General features: G+C 44.5%; 1 protein-coding gene across 1 annotated transcript in view; it reads right to left on the bottom strand.

The window, feature by feature from the left end:
* Positions 1–18,319, bottom strand: part of TNR (tenascin R) — a 190,138-nt gene extending 171,819 nt beyond the window's left edge. The window contains exon 1 of the mRNA XM_058540006.1: positions 18,231–18,319. The gene's annotated coding sequence lies outside the window, so the exon portion shown is untranslated. The remainder of the gene's footprint in view (positions 1–18,230) is intronic.
* Between the last annotated feature and the right edge of the window lie 7,089 nt (positions 18,320–25,408).

Genomic DNA, 25,408 nt, shown 5'->3' with positions numbered 1-25,408 from the left:
TTGATGTTTATATGGCAAAAATGCCACCAATATGGAGCTGAATATCTCCCTCTTGCCTCACAAGACTAGAAGTAGTAGTTTTGTTAAATGACTTCCTGCCCAAATCCAGCCACTTTTACTGCCAATGGAACTGAAGTGTGGGCCTGTGGGACCCTCAGAACCGAGTCCCTGGGATCTCTCAGCTTCTCTTTCTTCACCAGCAAGCCTCAGAGCCCAGTGCAGTAAACCTATACTACAACAGGGCTCACCTGCTAGTGAAACAGCAGAGCATGCACAGCAAATTAATTTAAATAAAGCATGTCAAATATTTGCTTCAGTTTAAATTCATAAAATGCTATTTCATTAAACTGTATTTTCATTTATATCAAGCGACTGTCATGCCAAAACTATTTTTTATTTTAGAAGTTAGAACATGTAGGAAAATACATTTTTAGAATAAAATGCTGTCATGATACAGATATTTGAGCCCTGGGATATTGATTTTACAGCAGAATGATGGATTGTGAAGTCTAAGGGTTTTTTTTTTTACCGCAATTAGAATAAACATTCATAAAGAGTCCCCACACTCCCTCTCCCTGTGATGACCCTCTGACAGCTGCCAGCTGGCATCTCTGAGAAGTCACACTCCTGGTTCCCACGACTTAAGCACATCTTGGAGTAAGGTGTAGAGATTTGAGCAGACTAACAGAGAGATGGGGTTGTCGTGTCCTCAGGAAAAGGAAAAGCAGGACCTCTGTTCCTTTTCCCAAGGGGAAGAGGGAAGCCTGGCGAAGAATTTAACTTGCGAGTTGTGGACCCACCAGCCCTAACTCCTGTGCCCGCTTTTCACACAGCCACATCTCTGAGAGTCCCCTTTCATTCTCTCGGACCCCAGTGAGGTGATTATGGACTCTTCTCCCAGGAGGGCACAGCAAACCTGAATTTTGGGACTCTTTCCTGGCATCATTTCCTGGTCCATATTGATGTCTCACTGACATGATATCATTACATCACTTTTCGAGGGACAATGACTCGATCATTCCTAAAGTCAATAAACAGGTATTGACTCGCCACGCTGGGCCAGGCACTACAATGGGCACTACAGATGCAGGATAAGTGAGATGGAATCTCCACTCTGGAAGAACTTGTGTTTGATAGGTGGACACTTTCCTAAAAAGTAATTACAACATAAGTGGATTTGGCAGTCACTCCTAGAAATGTCTTCTTGGAAAAGAACCCTCTTCACACCAGAAAAAAGCATGTAGGACGGCCCTGAATTAGGTGGGGAAGTGGACTCAGAAGCAGAAGCATCATCTCCAAAGCAGGTAAGATCTCTGACCATTTCCAGTGAGCAGGGGAGGCACAGTCTTCGGGATTTCACTAGAACTGGTATTGCACTGAGATTGAATCTAAGCATAAGTTAGAAATATTTTAAAACTTTTTATCAGACACCCAAAGTCACACGGTTTTCCTTTTTCATTTTTTGGTTATTGAGGGAAAGCAATTTTAATAGAGAAACTTGGGATAGACAGCAGCCTGTAGTAGATTCTTTTGGGTATCAGTCAAACTTGCAATGACTTCTTTTCTCTGAGAATTGCCATCCCTCCAATGTAGCCTCACAAAGATGGAGGGACAGGTGCTGAACCTGGTGGGGACAGCTGACCTGACGTGGGTCAATCAGATTCTCTGTCCTGGGAATTTAGAACTGAGACTAAAAGAGAGCTAATCTGTCTGCAGTGTCCAGGGACAAAGCACCTTTGGGAGTTGTGTAGAGTCCATCTTCTGCTCACCACAGACATGGAAACACAGAGAGAAAACGGCATTGGTCATAGAGAAAAGCAGAAATGAAAGACGGAGAGAGAGCACCGCTGGGCTCCTGAAAGCATCTAGTTCATGGGGCCAGCCCCTTCCCAACACGTGCCCTTTGCCCTTGTGTTCTGTAAGATACCCATGGGTCCTGCAACATATTCCCTCTTTTGGGTAAGCCAGCTCAAGTTGATTTCTGTAACTTGCAATCAAAAGAGTCTCGTCTAACACTCATCTCTCTGATTTAGGTAAAGTCCTGCCCAAGTGACTGAAGGGTCCATGACATCAGCTGTTTTCTCACTTGTGTGCTATCAGGATTTCAGGTCTGATTGATTCCCAAGCCCCACCTTAGACCTGATGAATCCAAATCCCCGAGGGTGGGGTCCAGGAGTCCACATTTTGTAAAAGTTGTTAGGATGTTCTGATGAGTTACCAGGTTTTAGAACTGCTGGAAAACACCATAATCTTTGTAACTGAACTATGATGTACCATGTGCTACCACATGACGCCCCTGTGACATAGACATTATTACTAGGAGAAATGCTGATTCCCTCTCCTGATGTTGCCTCCCTGTGGAGGCAGCTCTACTAGCTGTGACACTTCTGTCTGATCTCTATCCCCGTACTCACAAGTGACCTATCTGGTTGCTGAGTTGGGAAGGAGAAGCTGAGCGTGTGTGGCCCAGCCTCTTCTTCTTCCTTCCTTTTGGGAGCTGGCCTGCCTGCAGGCAGCACGCGCTCTCAGATGCACCGTTCCTTGCTAGAAATCCTCCTACAGTGGCTCTGCCCCTGCAGGCAAGGGCACTGGTGGGGGAGACCCTCCCCAGTCTAGTGCAACCATGATGGAGTGAGAAATTCTCCTCATTATGAGGTTCAATGTTATATCTGCAGGTGAAGCTACATGACCAGGTATCAGCTTACCAAGGTGATATCCTGGTCCCCACCTGGTGCACTTCTTTGTCTTATGTCTCTATTTGTTCAGAGCTCTGACAGGGAACAGGAGGGCTATTGATTGGGCTCCTCAAGATCCCTCTATTATTATATACATGTTCCCAGATAAGACCACTGTCTGTCCAACACCAAGCCCAAGCTCTTTCCTCTGCCCCTCAGGAAACCTCTAGAGTGGTGCTTCTCAAACCCTAATCCCTGGGGAGTTGGTGAAAATGTAGATTTTGATTCAGAAGGTCTAGGATGGGGCCTGTGAATCTGCATTTCTAACAATTCAGGTGACACTGATGCTGTTGGTGGGAAGTCCACACTAGACCCACAAGGTGATACACAGGACATCTTCCAGAGGTCCAGAGCCATACAAGTGCGATGGGCTGTATAACGGTCCCCCAAAGATGTCCGTGTCTTAATCCCTAGAACCTGTGAATATGTTACCTTATATGGCAGAAGGAAATTAAGGTTACAGAGGAAGTGAAGGTTGCTAATCAGCAGACATTAAAATAGGGAGATTATCCTGGATTATCCAGACGGGCCCAATGTTATCACAAAGGTTCTTAAAAGCGGACGAGGAAGATGAAAGAGGAGGCCAGAGTGACATGATATGAGAAGGACTCCACCAGCCATTGCTGGCTTTGAAGATGGAGGAAAGGGCAGGAGACAAGGAATGTGGGCGACCTCTAGAAGCTGGAAAAGTAAGGAGATGGAGTCTCCCCCAGAACCTCCAGAAGGAATGCAGCTCTACCAGCTGCTTGATTTCAGCCCAGTGAAACCCATGTCAGACTTCTGCCGTACAGAACTATAAGATATTAAATTTGTGTTGTTTTAAGCCACAAGGTGTGTGGTCATTTGTTATGGCATCAATAGGAAATTAACACACAGGTACTTCCTTCCCAGCAGCGTGATCCCTAAGGCTGGAATATTTCAACCAGGAATCTTATAAGGGATGATTGGTAAAAATGTACACTGTTCCTTAATGAAAAATTCTAAAGTTTTAAATGCCAAAACTACCAGACTGAATGAATGGGACCGACTAATGCCCGAACAGGCTTGATTTTAAGTTAAGTGAGCATGACGAGCACGTTGTAAAACCTCAAACCTGATTAAATCTCTGATGAAGCACAACATGATGAATGCCAGGCGACCACGGCTCTGTGAAAACCAAATGCAGTGTGCAGAGTGGGGAGACTTCTTATGGAGCTGGAAGCCTGAGCCCAGGGAAGGCAACATGGGTTGGCACGTGGTTCATCCTGACAGTGGTTTCCTGCCACGGGGAAGCATCCTATCCATGCTGCAGAGTCTATTTTTTCAGAGATTTACTAAAGAGTGGGAGGATGAAGTTGTGATTATCACTAGCTGTAGGGAGACTCGCTCACTCAGGGCCAAGTCTTCACTGACTGAATTTCAGATTACAAAAATAAACTTTTCAAATGCTTTTCCCCAGAGTTGGGGAGTGGAAGTGTAGCAAATCGTGTCATTGAGTTCATTCATTTATTTAACCACAATTTCATTTAGTCTATCACTGGTTTATTCAGTCATCAAATATTTATTATGTATCTACCACATGCCCAGCATTGAAAACACAAGGTTAAACACTGTGCAGTCTTCCTCTCAAGGAGACGTTAGTCTAGTTAGAGAGAAAGACTTGTGCTCCAACTATTATAGTGAGTGCTATGTTCAGCAATTGAGCTCTGCCCCCAGGTGCTAAGGGAGCACGGAGGAAGGGCACCTAACTCAGTCTAGGAATGGTGGTAAGGAGAGGCCAGAGAGGGTTTAAGGAGAAGGCAGAGTTCAAGGTGAATTTTAAAAGATGAGTATTAGGTGGGAGTAGGTACTCAGTGGGAGAAACAGCACGGCGCTCTGAAAGATCATAGAAATTTCAGACATGATGCGAGCTCGGGTGTGGCTGGAATTCAGGATGCGTTCCTATAGGGGAACAATAAGGATGAGACTGCGAAGATAAGCAGGAGCCTGGTCATGACATGCTAAGAAGATGAGGAGAGTGAAAATGAGTGGAGGAGAGTAAGCAGGAACATGATATGACTGGATCTGAGTTTTGGAAAGATCACCCTGGTGGCTACAAGGAAAGGGTCCTGCAGGGGAGGGAGGCCAGATGCAGGTGGACCAGGTGGAAGGCAAGAGAAGTTTAGAGTCTGAATGGGGCTATGGACAAAGATGCTCTTTTTAAGGAAAGGCTTGGGGATAAACTAAGGCTTATTCTAAATAGAGATGAGAGATTCAGAATTTATTCAGTTCACCTGAGAAAGCATTAAGGCACTATTAGAAAAGCAGTAAATGTGGAAGGCTGTTGTTGGTGGTCGCAATATGTTCTTTTGGCTCCAAAAGAGTTTGTGGACTGAGAATAGATGGAAGCTAGGACTGTATTTAATATCAATTTCGTATTGTTGTCATCTGCTGTGATTATAGGCTTGGATCCTGGTTTTTCATTCAGAGCCATTTATTCAGAAAATCTTTTATTCCGAATTTGAGTTCATTCCTCATTAATTCAGTGGCTGCTTTCAGGACCCCAGTGATTGAATTACCTAATAGCACCTGCCTGAAAAGATTAACATAAGAGGAAGCCATGGGTTGTATTTGATATAAATGATTTGTTTCCTGAAGTTGTAATTTTATTAAAGGGGGACCCAGTGAACCACCTTTGCAAAGGAAGACGAGGTCCTGGCCTCCGTGAGGTGCCTGGGAGGTTAACGAATGATTAGCAGCTAACAAATGACAACATGACTCGGGAGGAAGGTGGAATTTCTCAAGCGTTTGGTTAGCATCCCTGGGAAAGTGAGGCATAGTTTCCAAAGCGCTGTGTGGTCTACTTTTCGATGAGGGTGGTAACCAGGGAGAGAGGGCGAGTGCCTGGCTGAGGACAGGGCCCCCTCTGTGCTCATGAACTCACTCTCCAATACAGCCTCAGCTGATTGCTTCAGTTATTCCCAAGGGGATCAAGTAGGGGCTGAACTTCACTACTCTGCTGAGGGAATGTGAGAGAATGCTCTGGGTTTCTGTCTCTCTGAGGCAGATCCAGACGAGCCGGTGCTAACAGGACCTGAGTTTTTCTTTTGAAGTGACAGTGGCTTTGTACTGGAATCTTTCAGTAGGTTGCTGGTCTCTTTATGAGTTTGAGTTGAAGGGGACAGGAAGAATTAGGACACAGGCTACTGAGAAATAGTCTATCATTTTGTTCAGCAATTGAAAAAATACATTGTCCTTGTAACCCATTGCTTAGGAATTACATCCATTTTCTAACTTTGTAGATTTAGGTGCAGACATAACGTACACGTGCACAACTTACATGCCATTTAAGGACAGAAATAATTTGTACTTCCCAAAATGGTAAATTGAATATTTCCGTGATATTGACACTTTTTAATCCCTGAGAATCCTGAAGAACAAAATGGTACATCTGAGGGCTGGGCAGAAGAGACCTTCAAAAGATAGCACGGTGGTGCCAACCCTCATCCCTATATCCACATCCATTCCCATAACTAGAGGTACTGGAAACATCTTTTCTGGACGTTTTCCTCACTCCTCCCTGCTGCGTTTCCTCCTCGTCTCCCCTTACATACACTCCAGTTCCTGTACCGCTTCATTCCTTCTATTCTAGACGGAATAGAGTCCAGTGGCCCAGTGCTGCCTACTGCCAGAATGACATTCTAGGAGTCCCTTGCTGGGAGACTGCTTAAGTCAATTGTGCGACTCTTCATTGAGGGAAAAGCACACCCCATGTGCAGGTGGAGGGGCAGGCAGGTGGAGGATAATTTTCCATCGAGATGGACAGGCTTCTAAGTGCTGCTCAAATCTCACTGTTAGGACAAATCTTCTCAAAAGGTTGGTTTGGTCTGCACCCATGAAATATGCTTTCCCCACCTCTTGCCTAACTTCCTGCTTATAAGGGCCACCGGTTGACACTTAGACAGTGGTTCCCACACTCGACTACATTGGAAAATTTCCAGGAGGGTTTTTAAAATACAGATTCACAGGCCCTACCCCTAACCAACAGAATCAAGACTCTCCATGAGGTGGAACCTAGAATCTGTGTTTTTGTAAAAGCTTTCCCAGTGATTTGGATGTAGTTGGTCTGAGAGGTGGCGTTTAGGTACCAGAGGCAGAGAATACCTGTATTTCATAAAAGCCCCCTTTACAAACAATGAGTCTGTTGGGCTGTCTCTGCTCCCATCATAGGCCATACATCTTGCCCACATGTCCTGGATGCCTGATGTAGGTCTGGGATCATCTGTCTGTTTTCAGGTACATAATCTACCCTCTGCGTACATCTCTGGGCTGCTCAGCGCAGAAATCCCAGCAGCACTGGGGACCCTTGTGAATGATAGTTCCTCAGGCTCCTTTGCAGAGCCCACATCAGAGCCCCTGGCCAGACCACCAGCATAAGCTGCCACAGACTCTCTTCCCAAGTAAAGGTCTCAGAAGCTAAAGAGTGAGCCCTAGAGGATTAAGTTCCCACTTCTCCACTTGGAAAGGGCATTAATGGTTAAAAAATATTTTTAAAAAAATCCTCTGTATACATTCACTTCTGCTGCAAACTCATGCATTTCCCAGACATTTTGTTTATACATCTGCTCAAAGAAGTACTGTATCTGAGCTAGTGTGTTGTCATGCCTAATTTGAGAACAAAATTTAGATTGTAAGCTCGAATTCTTGCTGCAGCCACGTCCGTTCATCCAGGACTTGCTTCATGCCTGACAAATGCCCGCGCCAGCAGCATCAGCTGCACTAAGCCAAATAACCCACAGGGACGCGTCTAGGAAACAGCTCTCAGGAACCTCAGTCCTGGAACATACAAATATGTCCACACCAGTCCACCCTCATTCCCACCCCCATTCCTCCTCTCGTCTCTCTCACTAAATAGATAGTTCTAAATACCATCACAAGGCTCCTAATTTTCATGGCGGTCATCATCTTTTCCATTAGCATCATTATCTTATTCCAGGGTCCATTAGAACTCCTGCTGTAATGAGAACTTTGGGTGTAGCTTTTCATTACTTTCCTGGTCACCCACAGCCCCAGCTGTCGTGATAAATGCTCTGCACACAATTCTTACCTGTATCATACAGTTCCTCTTGCTTCTATTAAGATGATCATCTTTTTCCCCCACTCTATAGTCATCACCTCATTATAACTCCATTACCTTTAGCATCATCTACATTATAACTCCATTACCTTTCCCATCACCACCATTAGCTCCCTTCTCACCCCCTCTACATTTCAGCTGCCCTCACCTTCTCCTTTACAGCCACCAGCTTTTCAATTACAGGTCCATTATCTTTATTATTACCTCGGTTACAATCCTAATCATTCCCGTAACACTTCAATGTCTTTATCCACCCCTCTACAATGCAAGACCCTGGCCACCTTTGACAAAGCTACAGGCGTCCCTATTACACACTAGACATGTACTCCAACATCTCCATTATGTTAGAAGCCCCTTCTTTTCCTTCATTAAATCACCCATGATAATGGTAACCACAAAAGATCTACCACTTTCCATGGCGATTTCACTATTGCCATTGTCACTCTTATTTACAACTCACTGCTCCATTGTCATTTCTCTTTCTGTAATAGCCACACAGTAATAATCCTCATCTTAAAGACACCAACATCTCATCTGCACAGCCCTCTGTTACAATTGTCTCTCTGACTCCAAGAATTCTGACTACCAATTTCTTCTTCAAAGCAGTTCAAGGCCATATTAACACAGCTAGCCACGCATACCTGCATTTCTCAGGTTCCAGTGTGTGCGTTTGGGGGAGGCGAGTTGTTTACCATTGCTTTGTTTTATCTATTGGATTGGAAGCTCATGGTGGACTAGACCTCACTTCCTTTCCAGAGCCCTTAGCAGCTGGACGAAGTCAGCATGCAGAAAGCGGGGCTGATTGAATGACTGAATGGGTCAGCACTCTTCCTTTATCTTTGTACTCACTGTCTATCGTTGTTGCATTGATCACTATCAAACCCTCATCAATATACTCTTTACGATTTCATTACTTCAAGCTCCTCCTCTTCAAGGACAGATCCATCTCCTCCTCCATCTCTGTGCCATTATCTCAATAATTATCAGGGCTTCAATTGCAGTGGCTCCGTTACAACTCCATTACCTCTCCTTGGTTTGGGAGAGAGCGGCTACTCCACCACGATGCCCTGCTTCCCTTTCAGGACAGCTCACAGCTCCCTCAAGGAATTACCAGCACTTGTAGCCTCTCCACAACAGACTTTCATCACTGCACAACTGATACTTACACTCCAACCTGACCGTGCCAGGGTTCAAATGACAAACGGCAGCTTTTCCTCCCTGGTGTCTGGCTGTGTGATCTCAGACAAATCTTTCAGGGTAGTGCTTGTGTGGAGGAGCTCTGGGCTCAGACTGCCTGGGTTCAAATCCCCACTCTGCGATTTACTACGTTATTTGACCTGGGCAAATTATTTAGCTTTTCTGTATCTCAATTTCCTTATCTGTGGAATGGAGATAATAACAATACCTATTATTATTCGTTGTCAGGAGGAGCAAATGAGTTAATACATATAAAGTAATCCAAACAGCACTTAACAGATAGAAAGCACTCAACAAACCTTGAGTCTTCTCAGGGCTCCATTTTCCCCTAACTAGAAGGGTGGAACTAGAATAATCTCTGAAGTCCTAGAGTGAACATTTGATGGGTCTGTGTGGCTGGTATCAGATTACGAGTTCTCTCAGAGCTTCATTGTCATGGTTCCTAAATGGTTTCCCAGCTTCATTGTACTCTGCTGACTCAGTTGGGAACTGTGACACCCCCTTGGCCCACGGCCACAGTTGTTCTGCATTGGGGGTGATCTCTAGGCATTTTCTTCTCTGCGTCTAATGAAAGACTCTCTGTGGTTTTGTTGCGGCTGGACCTGACTTAGCTGCATACACATATATTCAGCCTGCCGCTGGCAGAGCCTCACAAGAAGCCCTCGCCTGCTAGCCTTGTCCTCTTGGGTCCTCATCCTTTTTGCTCTCTTATGCAATGTGGAGAGTTCTCAGGTGGTGCCTGAATATGCCCAGCTTTAATGTGGGAGCTATCCAGTCAGTCAGGGCTGCTCCAGGCCACGCTACAGAGACAAAGTTTGATTCTAACTGTATTCCGAGATGATTTTCTCCCTCCTGCTGGCTCTATTTTCGACTCCTCCTTCTGCTCGTTAGTTATCCAGACCCACTTGCACCGGCACCATCCTCGATCCTGCCTTTCCTAGCAGAGCCCAATGTTCTAATTTATTCTTCCATCTTCTCCCACCATCTTTTCTCCTCCTCTTCTCTGCGTTTTTCTCCCCCAGTGGCCTTTAGACAGAAAATGATCTAATAAAATAATGAGCATTCTAGCGTGGATAAATGAGTCTCTGTGGGGACGTGCTTCTCAGGAGAGACATATGGGAGAGGCAACACCTGAACAAGAATGTATCTCAAATGGTAGAATTTCAGACAACATGGCAGAACTAGGTGTTTAATTTTTAATTTTTTTTTTTTTAATTTGAGAGGGGATGAGGGTGGGGTGGGGGAGTAATTTTGGGGGCAGGGAGATTTCATACTGCCAATTAAAATATATTTTGTGGGGAATGTCCTGCTCTCTCTATAAAACCCACTTGAAATGCATTTAATAAATTCTCCTTAATTTACCAATCTGTCCATTTCTCAGAGGCTATTGGAACTGTCAGCTGATGAAGCCATCTCATCTATTGTGAAGTTTCTGTGGGTTCTTTACACCCAATTGTTAGTAACACGAGAATTCAATTGTCAAAGACCAGCGTGAAGTGTGAGGCCTTCAGTGTAAACAAAACTCCTTTCAAGCAAAGAGGAGGAAAAAAACGCTTCCCTTTGTGATTACAGAGACCACAAAAATTGGCTGGCACCGGTTCAACTCTACAGAGACTCCTGGGACCACAGAAATATTTGCTGCCTCTAAACTGTTGGTCTTTGGCCAAGGCAATCCAAGGGTTGGCAGAGGTGCCCGGGTTTTCCCTAGTCCAAGGTGTCATACTCATTGTGCCTTCCTGGTTTTGTACCCCCTCTGCTTTCAAGGCTCAGCTCCATGCGAACGACCTCTCCCACACGGTCTTCTTCGGTTGTCTCCACTTCCCCGAACCCAGGACATTCGCTCTACCTCGGTTCGCAGTAGCATAATACAGACAATGCTGGGGTGTGGTATTTAGTACTTCATTACATCATCATGCTTTGGTGTTTTATTGGTTTTCTCGGTTTAGAATTGCCCTCTTGACTAACTCCTAAGCTCCTTGAGAGCAGGGACCATGATATGCACTTCTTTTGTGTGGCCCATGGCGCATATTTTTGCATCTGACACATAAAAATTACTCAGTAAAGTCTTGTTGGCTGGGCCTTCTGCTCCTTTCTCTTACTTTTCCCTTATCTGCCTTGTCTTTCCTTTTATTCACCCCATTCCACTTCTTTTCTTCCCTGCTGCCTAAGTGCCCCAGGCTGGTGGCACTCCCACCACTGCCTAAGCGTGTTGGATGCAGTCCAGGTTTAGGAGATTTCTGACTCCTGGTTTCCTAGGAACTAGGGATTGTATTTAAGAGTGACAACTTGGGTACCACACTGGATAGGACTGACTCACCGCCAATCAGAATCCTTTGGTTTGGCATGAGAGAGGAAGAAAGAGGGGCTTACCTCAGAGTTATAAAAAGATGCCACAATAAAAGCTGATACGGTGCTGATCGGGTCAACACGTAGAGAAAGTCATCACAAAATTGCAAGTTCTGGCTAACTCCTTACAACATGCATTAACTATACTGTAGATACTTTCATTTGGGGAAAAATCTGAACAATTTAAATTTGCTTTGATGACATACCAAAGGGTAACTTTACATAAGCATTTTCACTATAAATGTGGGTCCTGCTTATGATCAATTCTCATCAGTATGTTGGAAAGCAGTTTCAGTAAGTACTTAGCTTAATCAATCTGTATCTGCACACTGACCTTCGGGACTCTGCGCACGGGTCCCATCATGCAGTGTGCTCCACAATTCTCTGTCTTTTCAGACAGCATATTTCTCAATATTTGTACATTGCTTTCATGTTCAATCAATGCAATCATCTGTTCCCTCCTTTCAACCTCTTCCTTTGCCTGGGGAGGTGAGAGCCAAGCAGCACCTCTGCCACTTGTGTGTGTTCAAGATTACTTGTTGACTATTTCCCCAAAACCTGGCAAACTAAGAAGACAGCCAGGCATTCTGTGATAATAAAAATAATGAGAAAAAAATAAAAAATTTTTATCAGCTTGTTTCCACAATTATGTAAACGATGAGCACTTATACATGGCTGATTCCTCAATTATTCATGGTTTGAAGCTCTTGAAAATTCAATTCAACTAAATAACCTTTTCTTCAGCTCTTACTATGAACAAGGTACAGTAATTGGAGAAATAGGATCCTGACAAAGATACAATTTGATAAGGAAAATCAGAGAGACACTCAAATGACTGCACTACAGGTTGAGTAAGTACAATAAGAAAAGCACAATAGATGCTCTGAGGGTTTAGAGCAGGAAGAACAAACATCTGGGTGGATCCAAAGTGGAACTCGTGGAGGGTGGAGGAGGTGGTGCCAGCACTGCCCCTCCTGCCGCCGCTTTTTTGGTTCAGTCTTCTATCCCACTTATCTGGATGATTAGAGCAGCTTCTTATCTGTTGTCCCCCCTCTACTGGCTGCTTCGGAGTGATCTTTTAAAAAGACAGTCTGATTATGTCACTACTTGGCTTTGAATCCTCCATTGTTCCTATTGTCTGCAAGAAAGAGTTAAAGTTTCTCAAGATCTCACACTTGAAGACAACATGTCTGTCACCCTCTGCAGCCACAATAGCCCTTGTCTCACTGTCGTGTACACAGTGCCATCCAACATGTCGCATGTCTCAGTGGCTTCAATGAGCTTGCCCATGCTTCTCCTTATGCCGGGACTGCTCACCCCTCTCTCCTTTTTTCTTCTCCTTTCCTGGGTTCCCCATTTGTCTGGAGAGCTCCTACGGCACTCTTCTTGCTGCCCCCTGCTCCCAAGCCCAGGCTGATTATTCCCATCTTGTCTCTCTGTAGCGCACAGTCCCATCATCCCACTTATCACACGCTTTCTAGTTTGGGGAGGGAGTAAGCATGCCTGTCTGCTTTATAAGAGCGTGTCCTCCTTGTGGTCAGAATCCAGACTGAGCATGGCACACAGCATGAGCTCCATGCACGTTTGCTAAATTAAGTTGGATTTGTTGCGTGGGTGGGTAGGATGCACCATTTTCCATGAGATTAAGGAATGAATATATGGTGGAAAGTGAATGTAGAATATTCTTTACCACAGAGTTTAGGATGAAAGAAGGAGATAGAGAGTCACAAAATCATGGGAAAGCTGTGTTTGTTTGCTTGATTGGTTGGTTAGTTGTTTTAATGAAGACAAAGGCTTGTTTATAAGCAGAAGGGGAAGAATTTATAGAAAGTGAGAGGAAATATGAATGAGGAATCCAATGGCTGGACGAAGGCTCTAAAGGAGGTGGGAGGGGAGGGACTGAGAGCTCAGTGGAAGAGTTAGCCTTGCAAGGAGCGAGGACACTCTCTCTCCAGAAAGACAAGACAAAGCAAATCAGGGAGGATAATGTGGTGCAGAGGCACTGGGGGGAGAGGAATAAAACTAAGCAAAGTCCTTTCTGCATGGCCCCAACCTGAGCACAGGGAGAAGTGAGCTTGTGTGTAAACTGCCAGTTGACATACCCATGTACGTGTTTCCCATGTAAACTGCAAGATGTTGAGAAAAAATACAGATACTCAGAAAGTACTTTAATGAGCAATGGACTCTTAGATCTCACGCTCTTTACACAAATTTATGACAATTGAACGGGGTGCGTAGTTTGTAAAGAGTGGGGCTGAGCAGGGAGGCTCTGTGGAGCCTTCTTCCTCCTCTTTCTCCTGCATATGGAGCACGCTTGGAGCCACGTGAGCTCTGTCCTGGAGGAGGCTGATCAGAGGTTTGGGAGAGAGTCAAACACTGCAATTCTGGAGAAGCTGTACTTTGTTCATCTTCCTCAACCTTGTCTTTATGAGGTAGCCGAAGCAGCCATTCACGTTCAAACTGTAGTTTCTGTTTGAATCCATTCAAGCCACAGTTTAAGTGGATTACAAGTATTTTCCTCCTGAAACTCCCTCAAGGGTGTCTGAAGCCTGGGTGAGTTTTGGACTGGTAGGGAGAGAGCAGGAGGAGTGGGTTAACGCATAGATCTGCCCAGCTATGTCCTCTTCCTCTCCTGGCTGGGTCCCTGGAACTCTTGGCTTCACTTCCGGAAAAAATGGCAGCCAGTCTCTTCCCAGTGGAATGCAAATGCAAGGCTTAAGCTCAAGGTTTAGCTCCTTCTGAAAGGCTGTAAGAGCAGCTGTATTTGGTGAGCATTCCAAAAAAGAGCTTAAATTCAAGGGCACTTCCTTAATGACCATCCCCATCAAAAGAGCAAACCATGTTTTTAAGAGTCTCAAGATTTAATTCTAAGGACACCCAGGTGTCTGGTTTGGTTGGGGAAAGATGGGGAAAAGAAGACACTCCATTTTAGTTTATTTGTTTATAAAAATACATCTACCTCAACACTTAGCCATCTGGTTATATTCACCTTTGGTGGCTTCCCCACTCCACCCCCTCTCATTGTTTTTAATTTTTTCTAAAACTTACAGAAGAGTATTAAATTGGAAGGCAGTCATAACCTAATGGCTTGATAAGTGTGTTTCCCCTTCCCAGCACTGAACTCATCTATAAGAATTACAGAGGGAGCTGGACATTTTAACCAAGATGAAACATTCATACTTCTGACTATTTTATATTATTCTCAGCAAAAGTCAGGTATTAACAACATTAATATTGAATTAAATGACTAATTAGTGGTTGCTCAACAAAGGTTTGTTGCTCGGAACTGAAAGTTATCAGAGGGCATGGGAGTACAGAGAGTTTTCCTATAGATGATCACATGTAAATTATACATCTATCCTGTGCCTCTTGCCCCCAACTTACCTTTCCTTGAAAATGCATGATCATGAAGGCATATCTATGAATCCTAGACCTTTAGAGATGAGAGGGACCTGATAGATGCACACAAACCCAGTTTCAGGCTGTGGAAAACCTGGGAGAAGGTAGAACTTCAAAACCTGCCTGCAGTCCAGAGCAGCCATGAAGCTGGGAGCTCAGCTCCCCAAATATCACATTTATCTCAATTTGGCGAGAAGCTGAAAGCCTATCTGGGGCCATTTAAGTTCTAATGTTATTAAGGGCTCATCTAATCAGCTTTTAAAATAAGCTGCTTTCAAATGCATAGGGAATGAAGGTAGGGAAGCAGCAGGCTGAGGAAGGCCTTTCAGACCTGCCTGGTGAATGCACCTCAGTTTGAATGGCTGAAGAGCCAGGAGACGACCTGCGGGTCTTCCTATTTGATAACTTCTGCAATTGCAACATCAAATCATGCTGGTGAATAGCTATTTGCAAGTACATGGGGGAGGGGGCTCATCTGGACAATCCACGCTCTCCTGTGAGGTCAATCGTACACATGTGACAAGGCTTGGCAGAGAAAGATGAATTGGCCTCTGTGCTAGGAAGTGGCTTAGAGATTTAATCAACAGAGCAGCTGGTGCTTCTGAGAACTACCTCTGAACACTGCATCCCGTAGACTTCTGAGAAGTTCTACCCTCAGGAGGGCCAGCAGGATCCACCACCCCCGCCTGGACCCACTGACGGCTGTTAGCTGGCTTCAAGGTAAGGTCCTCCATCCAGCTTTGGTTTGACTCTCCCTGGGTCCAGGAACTTCTGTCAGCTCTAGACTGAAATGAAGCTTAACTCTGGTGTATTTATGGCTCTGATGTGGTTTGGGATTACAATTCTGATTCTGACACCAATTTCGAAGTGTGAGTTTTTTCCCCACACCAAGCAATTCTCTGACACTAGCTGGGTGTCCTACAAGTCAACCCAATTCTGACACTATGTACCTGGAGATAGAATCAGATTCCACAGATTGAGGCTCCATCTTACAAGACTGCCCTCCACTTCACATGGCAATTGCAAGTCCAAGTTGTGCTTCTGACTAACCAGCTACAAATCTGAGGTTCCCACAACTCCCTCCTTGGGTTCGATTAATTTGCTAGAATGGCTCACAGAACTCAGGAAACCCATTTGCTCACTAGATCACCGGTTTATTATGAAGGATATTAAAGGAGAGGAATCAACAGCTAGATGAAGAGATACATAGAGTGAGTTCTCGAACAAAGGAGCTTCTGTCCCTGTGGAGTTTGGGCCCAGCATGGTGGCACGTGGAAGCATTCTGCTCCTCCAACCCAGAAGCTCTCAGAATCTCTTCCTTTTGGGTTTTTATGGGGGCTTCATTACATAAACACAATTGATTAAATCATTGGTCACTGGTGATTGAACTCATTCTCCAACCCCTCTCCCCTCCCTGGAGGTCATATGTCGGGGTAGGACTGAAAGTTCCATCCCTCTAATTACCTGGTTGGTTTCCCCGGTAACCAGCTCCCATCCTTAGGGGATTTCCAAAAGTCACCTCACTAACATAAACTCAGGTATGGTTGAAAGGGGTTTGTTATGAATATCAAGACACCTTTATGGCTCTATCTCTTAGGAAATTCGAAGGGTTTTAGGAGCTCTGTGCCAGAAACAGGCCGAAGACCAAATATACATTTGTTATTATAAATCATAATATCACAGGGCCCATCCTCAAGCCCTGCTTTAAACATCAGGCTCATCCTTGCCTTTCATGAACATTCTCTGATGAGCCTGCAGATGGATTCCACAAGTAGGACTGGGGTCCTCGTTCCTGGAGTAAGACTAGTGCCAGATAGGATGTGATGTTTGTCCTTAGTAGTCACCCCTCTCCCGCTGCCTGTCTTCTGCACATGAGTTTCTCAGATCCCCACGGAGTCTCATGCAGGCTGGCAAGGTCCTGGGCTCCCTCTCTCATCCTTCTTACCCCTCCATCAAAAGCTTCAGTTATCAGGGCTGGATGAAAATATGTGAGTGTTCTTGTCAAGCTAATAATTTATCTCACATTTAAAACAATATTCTTTAAATATTTATTCAACATCAGTTTAGAGGAGGATGACAGCTCCCCAGATCTCACACCCCCATTCAACCCACCTTATTCAGAAGTCAGTTTAGAGACCAACTATTTTTATTCCAGCAAGTTTCTTGGCGGGGGCAGGGGGGGTGAGCTTAATCTTTCAATGCAGTGGTTTATCAAGTATTCTTTTGGTTACAGCACTTTCTCTGAGCAGAGTACTGGTAAGTAAAAATGTCTCCATCTTAATACATTTTCAGTGATGCTCTTGTAACAGCTACCCCTAGTTGCTGCCCAGATGGTCCACCCTGTTCCAGCTCTGCTTGGTTGCAGAGAACTCAATCTCAACCAACTGTAGGACTAGAAGCACCAAATTAACCAATTCACTCTTAAGCATGAATGGCTGATAGCCAGCTTAACGCTATGATGTCTCTTGTGAGTCTGTATGTTCAAAGGTGTTTTAAACAGCCTGGGGTACTTTGTAGTCAAGTGTCCCCGAGTGAGGTAGGATGTCACTGAGGGTATTCAGGGTTAACTCAAATGTGGGGCTTCATGAAAGACTTGCCCTATCGCTGTAGAATGCCATGACAGGTAACGAGGGCATGATGAGTCTGAGGAAGGAAAGGAGTTTTTCCTGAACGAACTTTAGCAATCGTACAAACAATTATAGAGAGAAAGCTGATGGATATATCGTCATTGTCTTGTACAATAAAAAAAAAGGCCACACCTGTTTGAAAAGTTCCCAATTCAATGTATCGAGTTTGAGAGCCATGGAAAATTATTAAGGGAGCAAAATATTCACTGTGCCTGTCAACTCTGTGAATCCTGAGAAATCCTGTGAAACCTTCTCCTGTGGACCATTTTTTAGAGGTTATTATTTCAACCTGAAAATTCTTTAGACATATATATGTGGTATGAAAAAAGAATTAGGAAAGCTTTTAAATTAAAAGAAATAAAACGACAGGTTTTTCCTCTAGCCACATAAATAGTTATGGATGGAGATAAAGAGATGGATATTTTTTCATAATACTTTATTAGAGGTTTTGGAACTCCAGAAATTTTAGAGTCAGGCTGGTGAATAATTTAGCACTGATTCATGCAGGCCCAGAGCAGGCACGGCTGGGCTGGAACCATGTCTAGCCTTTTGGAGGGACTGAGAGCAGTAACATTTTTATGACCAACCGCATCGTGAAACGCGTTTCAGAGACATTTTATGAGAAGCCAAAACCTTGGTGCCCAGTTTCTCCAGCTCTTTCCGAGACGGCGTGAAGCCCAGGGGAGCTAACGCTCTTGACCACTCGTTTCGGGGAGACTGACCCTTGGGCTGTGGTTGCAGTGACAGTGAGTCTCAAATCCCCAGGAATATGCGGTCACTAGTGGGAGCCATTGCAAGGACAGACGGTGAAAGGTTCACGGGAAATGGTACCTTTAGTGATGGTGACTTCCGTGTTTTCTCTGCTCCGCACCTTCTTTAGTCTTTCCACCAAAATGGACCCGGCCTCTGCTCAGTTATGATGATACGACCGCCTGAAGCAGGAGTAAAGGAGGGGAGAAATACGTTTACGATTTTAAACTAAGGAACCTCGGATTCCCTTTCCATCACAACCGCCACATCTCTTTTTCGATGAACTTGGAGGTACACCATGCAGATTTCTAAGGCAAAGAAAACTGTTACTTATTAAGTTGTTTTATCCTCTCCAGAAAGTTCTATTTGTTTCATTAATTTTCTTTCATTCATTCTCATAGCTTTGCAATAAAGTGGTAAATATTTAAGGTAAAAATTCTACAGAATGATTATAAATCCAGAAATGTGTTTTGTGTAGCAAATCTATTCTGAGATCTTTGAAGGTGGCTGTAGTTACATGCTTAGATGATCTGATTATGACAAATGCTTGACACTTTCTCCAGGAAGCCGCTCATCCCCCCTAAACCTGAGCCACTCTTATGTCCTTAATGTCCACGGGACACGGTGCTTTCCTGTCGTGACAGTCAGCACTCGCTGGAAGCCTCTTCGTTTGCGCTGTTCTGACGCTGGACGCTCAGCACCTCGAGGGCACATTCTTGTCCCGCTCACTGCTTTCACTCTTGTCCCCAGCACAACGCTGGCGCAGAAAAGTTCAATAAACACTCATGGAGCAAATGAGTACACAACAATGAGTAATGCTCTCAGGTTAGAGACACCACCTGCAGAAGCAGTGACATCTATTGCCAGTGGGGAGCTTCCATGTCAGCGGTTTGTCAGCCACTTTAAATGGGGCTCCTCAGCAGAATGTGGACCGGGCCCCTCCTACACAATTCCCAGGGATCATCGACACTGTCCATAGCAGGATGGTTATACCTTCAAGGGCTTGCCTCCCACAATCCCTTCTGAGCCTTCTCCAAAGGGGACACTGAGCCTCAGGGATCTCATTTATAGGTGCCTAAAGAGGATATATTTGCAAAAATCAAATAACACCAGGGGGAAGGAAGAAGCAAACCTTTGGTTCAGGTGTAGGCTTGCTCATCTAAGTTGTTCATGAATAAATTAACCTTCCCTGGAGGACCTGGTAGAACCTCAGAGTCGGAGGAAGTAGAAAGATCATTTAGCTCTGGAAGGGCAAATAGATTTCATCACTGGTGGACACTCCAGTATATCAGCAGTGGCTGCTGGAGAGTGGGGTTGGGAAGGATTCTGAGGCTGCAGCATCGGGCAGGAGAGTGGTTATCAACGGTGTGCCAGTGCCCAGAGCAGGGAGGTGGTAGAGATGGTATAGATGCCAGATATTTCCTCCTTCAATTCTACTCTGGCTGTTCACCAAATGGAAGAATTACAGATCTTTTGGACAGTGTGATTTGGACAGCGGCTGCCCAAAATTTGCAGCCTATTTTACTGGCAGATAGCTCTGATATTAAAAAGAAATCTCTCTTTTTGTGGAATTAAAACTCTCTTTCTTTTTTGTTTCCACCCATTGACCATTTTTTCTCTTCATCCTTTCTGGGAGGTGGTGACCTCACTCTTAGAAAACTAGTCTAATCTCTTTTGAAATAACTAAGTCAAAAAGTCATCAAAAGTGTTGGGAAAATCCCCTTCAGTTTAGTTCATTAAACTTTGATACCTTCAGTGTGCTATTTTATAATTGTTTGTCCAACTAGATATAGGCATAGCCATTCATTCATTCATTCAACTCACATATATTTATTACATTTTAATTTTTTTATTTGATTTCCTTGAAATTATGAAAGTGATAAGTGTGCACTGTAATAAGTGAATCCATATACAAATGTATACAGGAAAAGCTAATCATTTCCCCCCAACCTCAGCCCCTTGAGGCAACATTTTAATAGACTGGTATGTATCCTTCCATACTGTCATAAGTCAAGTTCCCAGGAAACAGACTGAGACAGGATATGCACACTGACAGTTTAGTGGGGCATACCCTTATTGGGATACAAGAAGCAGAATTGGCCAGAGTGAGCTCTGGAGCTGTCCTGCATTGAGAAAGAACAGGCCTTTGGACCTTACCAGTCTTCGGATGTGGGCTGCCCCTGGGGAGAAGGCAGGTACAACCTTGGGCAAAGTAGCTCCCCCTTTGGCTGAAGGCGACCCCTGGAGAGGAACTCAGCTGTGAGCAGTCAGCAGCCAACACTCATGGTAGCTGGGGTCTTGAGTATCTCAGTTGGATGCTTCCTCATTACACCCACAGTATACACCCTCCCTTGTGCTCATTTAAACCTAATTATGCATATATATACAGATATATGGGATGTTTTTGGTAATAGTTTTTAACTGAAACACTCTGCAACTTGTTTTGACTTAACATATGAACATCATCATTTTCCCCCTAATTTATTTATGCATATATGCACGTACTTCTACAAAAAGATCATATTATACATCTAGGCTTTTTTAATGCAGTCTCCTTACTTTTTTCTCTATTGCTTGCCTCTCTCCACCCCCTCTCCTTCCTGCACCATCCATATTTCCCTCAACCCCCACACTGATAGCACAGAATGTAGACTTTCATACTTTCCTTCATGCTCATATAACCACATATAGATGTAGGGGAGCAGAATTTGCCACTCCAAAATATGTCTCTTTGGCTTGATTATTTTTATTTTTATTTATTTATTTATTTATTTTTGGTGAGGAAGATTGGCCCTGAGGTAACATCTGTTGCCAATCTTCCTCTTTTTTGCTTGAGAAAGATTGTCCCTGAGCTAACATCTGTGCCAGTCTTCCTCTATTTTGTATCTGGGATACCACCACAGTGTGGTTTGATGAGCGGTATGTAGGTCCACACCTGAGATCCAAACCCACAAACCACAGGCCACCGAAGCACGCAAACCCAACCACTATGCCAGTGGGCTGGCCCCTTGGCTTGATTATTTTTTAGGGCAAAAAAACTCAGGAAGAAACTATGACCTTCCCCCTAACCACCTAAAAGAATTTCAGATAGAAGGCTTGTTCCAGGAAGGAGCTATCACCACAGATAACTATAGTATAACATGAACTAGGTATGGTAGACAGGGGGGAACCTAGCAAGGCCCATTTGATCAAAGTCCTCTCCATGTCTCACTGTCTTTGCACGGCATGGCAAACATTTGTTTACTAAACATTTGCTTTTCCATCTCCATGTGAATGGCCTTCCTCCCCTTCAAAGTCCCAAACCACTAACCCAGCATCCGCTTTTGTCCTTAGCTGAAGATGGCATTTGAGCTGATGGCTTTGGCCATTTTGGTGAGTTACTCAGTTTTTCTGAGTTTCTTTCATGTATACATGTTACTCAACTTTGTTTGATTTTCTTCTGTTATTCTGTCTCATGTCAATTTAATTCTTAGACCAGCCAGAAGAACCTAGAAAGGTAGAGGAAAATTTTTTCCTCCCCTACATATACACGTGTGACGATGGATAGATACGCTGATTTGATCTTTCAGTAATTGGCAGCAACCATTTATTAAGAGCTTTCTGAGTGGCCAGGTCTGTCCCAGGCACTGGAGATTCAGGAAGGGGCACAGCTTCTGCTCTCGGGGAGTTTCTGCCCATGAGGGAGTTCCCCCCCCCATAACAGGGGGAAGCTCACTTATGGAAGCTTGCACCAAACACACAGTTAATTAAAGAACTAGAACTAGAATGTGGGGGCTCCTATGTTCTAGTCCTGAGTTTTTTCCCATTTAACTAGCGTTTTTGTTTATTTTAACAGATTTCAAACTGTTGGCTGAGCAATGGCCATGTTGAATTTGAGTAAGAGTGTGCTGATATTCTTGAAGTCATGACCACACTTGTTCTGTTAGAATGAAACTCATAATGAACCTGATATACTGGACCTTGTGATATAATATGCATTACCTCACTAATAGATCCATTTAATTTGATTAACAAGCCATATAGCCCTGAAGAGATCACACAAAGCCCTTATCTTGGAGTAGATGTTCATATGACAAGGCAAAGGATTCTTGTAACAAAAATTGATGCTGGTGTGTCACAATGTGGGCACTATGCCCATGGTAACAAGGTCCAGAGGCAAAACCGTTAGCAGAGATAAGCATCAAATGCAGGGCTCATGCTCTCAAATCCTTTTAGCCCACAGGCTTCCAGGGGGAAGCGAGGAAGAGGGAATTGGAAACACAAGAGACAAATGCAAGACTAAGGAACTTGGTGGCCTTGCTCCCCAGCATCTTCAGCAGACTGATGTGCTCTTTCCGTCCATTCTCTCAACCGACTTATCTACCTGGACTTCGCTGCTTAGTGCCCAGCATTTCTTTCATAGCTATTTTCTGGGGTCAATTTGTAAGTTGACCCCAGAAAATAGAATAGCCAATCTTGGGAGGAAAAAAAAGTTTTCTTTGAAAAATTCCTAGAAAACGTGCATTATATTGTCTTTCCTCGTCAAATGCCGATCCTTCTTATCCTGGATGTGAGATCGGGACCGAGGGGCTGGGCTTGGATTTTGTCACGTGGTCTCCCTGCCCCTGACTGCCCAGGCAGGAACTGAGGAGCTGGGCAGTCCACAGAGAGCAGTGAGGAGGCCCTGTTGACTCCGGTCACAGATTTTCTCCAAAGCCCTGTGTTTTTTCCCCTTTGGTCTCAGTGAATCATGGGCAGAAGAAAGAGAGAGCCAGGCCGAGTGAGACACAGCAACCAAAACTGGCAGAGGTTTCAGACTCCACAGCGACACTTCCTTTTGGTATTCTGCATAAACTCCGGGACTTGGATGGTTTGGGTTTGTTTACTGCAAATTGCTGGAGATGTCCCAGTAACAGCCATGTGATTGCAAGGATGCTGATCAGCTCTAGACAAAGCTACGCAACAAGTTCAAGTATTGTCAATTCATGTTTTTTCTCAACTTTCACAGCAGTCAGTTGCTGAAATATGGATCAGATTATGAATGGCCAACAAATTGTACTTAGTCATCTTAATGAGAAATGGGAAATTTAGGCAACTCTTGGTGATCTGACCCATCTTTGGCTCCCAAACTCACAAGGTATCCTACCAGAAGGGACACTGAATGACTATTATTTGAGGCTCCTACTTTCAGGCATACAAATTTGAACATTTCTTAGAAAGATTTCTTTAACTCATTGTTATTGGCAAGACTTTGCAATTCAGCAGGATGTGAAAGTTCATGCATGCTCAATTTATTATACCTATTGTTGCGTAATAAACTACCCCCAAAATCAGTGCCTTAAAACAAGAAACATTTATTATCTCATGGTTTCTGTGAGTCGGGAATTCAGAAGTGGTTTATCTGGGTGGTTCTGGCTCAAAGTCTCTCATGAAGTTTCAGCTAAGATGAGGACTATAGTCATCCAAAGACTTGCTATGACGGGAGGATCTGATTCCAAGAGGGCTCACTTATGCGATGCTGGTTGTTGCAGGAGGCCTCGGCGTCTCCTCACACGGGCCTCTGCAGGACTGCTGGGGGTCCTCACAACATGGTGGCTGACTTTCCCCAGAGTGAGCCCTCCAAGAGACAACTGAGTGGAAGCTACAGTCTTTTATGACGTGCCTTGTCATCATTTCTGCAATATCCTATTGGTTACACAGATTAGCCCCATTAAATGTGGGAGAAGACAACACAAGGGTATGGCTACTAGAAAGCAAGAATTAATTGGGGGTTATCTGGAAGGCTAACTATCACAAATGCCTTTTTACCCTTATCAATAGTGGTAAAGACTTGGAAGAAGATATTTGTGTTTCTTGTACCTTCATAGAACAGCAAACGGAAGAACATGGCATTTGGCTCAAATTGTAGATCTTACCAGCCACACACTTTGGGAAAAGATATGTACTTAATACTTCCAAGCACTCTTTCTCTAATCTGTAAAATGGGCATAATAATATTTCCTTACAGGTTTGCTGTGAGCGTTGACTTAGATAATAGACGTAAAAGGCTTAACTCAGTGTGCGCAGAAGGTAGGAACTCGAAACTTGTCAGTTCCTCTCTCTCTCCCCCTTGTTCGTTCCTCTCAGGGTTCTTGTGTGCCACCTGATTGATGTGGTTAAATGACCTCGACTCAGTCAGCCTTCCTCTCCGCCCCACCCCTTCCACCCCTGGTTTCCAAACCAAACATGGGGCTCAGCCTTGGCAGTTTAGGTTTCTTTTTCCCTGAGGAAGATTTGCTGAGGCTTAATAAAGTCAGGATGTGTGAGAGACACTGTGGTTCTTTTATATCTTAATTAGCAATTAATTATGTGGAGGTGTGGGTGCCTGGAATATCTGACAGACAGGCTCGATAATTATCTTTTGTCATTATTACTAATGGAAAATATGGTCGTGGTGGTTCAGGTTTTCCCAGAATCTCAGGTTTAATTGAATGACTGAGTGGAGAATCAAAATGAGCAGGCTGCCCTTTCCCCACTGTTTTATTAAAAACATCTTGAAATTTAGCGGTGCCTTGTACTCAGGAGTTTTGCTGGCCTGTCATCTGGGGCTGTGATCTTTAGCTGGGCTTAGAGGAAGCAGGGCGGGCCACCTCAGGGTTGCAAGGTCCCTCCAGGAAGGCACATGCAATCATATTCTGACGACTATGCCGACTACGCAGGCAGCATTTCATTAACGCCCTCCTCTTCCCCCGCAGGGGAGGTCTTGGCTTGGAGGTCAGAGGAGGACATCGCTATAAGGTCTGAGCTGGAGAAGAGAAGGGAGGTGTTTTTCCAAAGTTGCTACGGTGATGTCGGCCTCAGTCTCCTGGAAGCTCCATCCAGGAGGTACAGCAAGACCCTAACTTGGTGATGCTGGCCCCAGGACCGCACGTTCACACGGGAGGGGTGGCAAGTCAGGGGTCCAGACACTGGCACTGCTTGGAGGTCTCAGGGGGTTGAATTCTCTGGGGGATCTTGGGGAAAGTAAGCGAGGGCTTGGCTTCCTTTGTATTCTGAACTCAACACATGGTGGGTTCTCCACAAGCCATTCCAAGCCTTCAGTCTTCTTGAGTTAACTTGGGACAGCTGGACAGGGTGACACACCCTGTCACCCCAGAGAAAGCTGCACGGTGTTGCCACAGGGGATCATTTGGGGAGGCATAGGGATCCTTCTCTGTCCACATGTGTGTAAGCGTTTGCATAGACTGTGTGATGCCTCCTGGATTCAGTGCTACCTCATTATCATTATTTCCACATGGATT

The sequence above is a fragment of the Diceros bicornis genome, chromosome 4 (assembly GCF_020826845.1).
Source record: "Diceros bicornis minor isolate mBicDic1 chromosome 4, mDicBic1.mat.cur, whole genome shotgun sequence".
NCBI lineage: Eukaryota > Metazoa > Chordata > Mammalia > Perissodactyla > Rhinocerotidae > Diceros > Diceros bicornis.
Note: the sequence above shows the minus strand (reverse complement) of the source record. Positions and strands in the feature narration are given on the sequence as shown.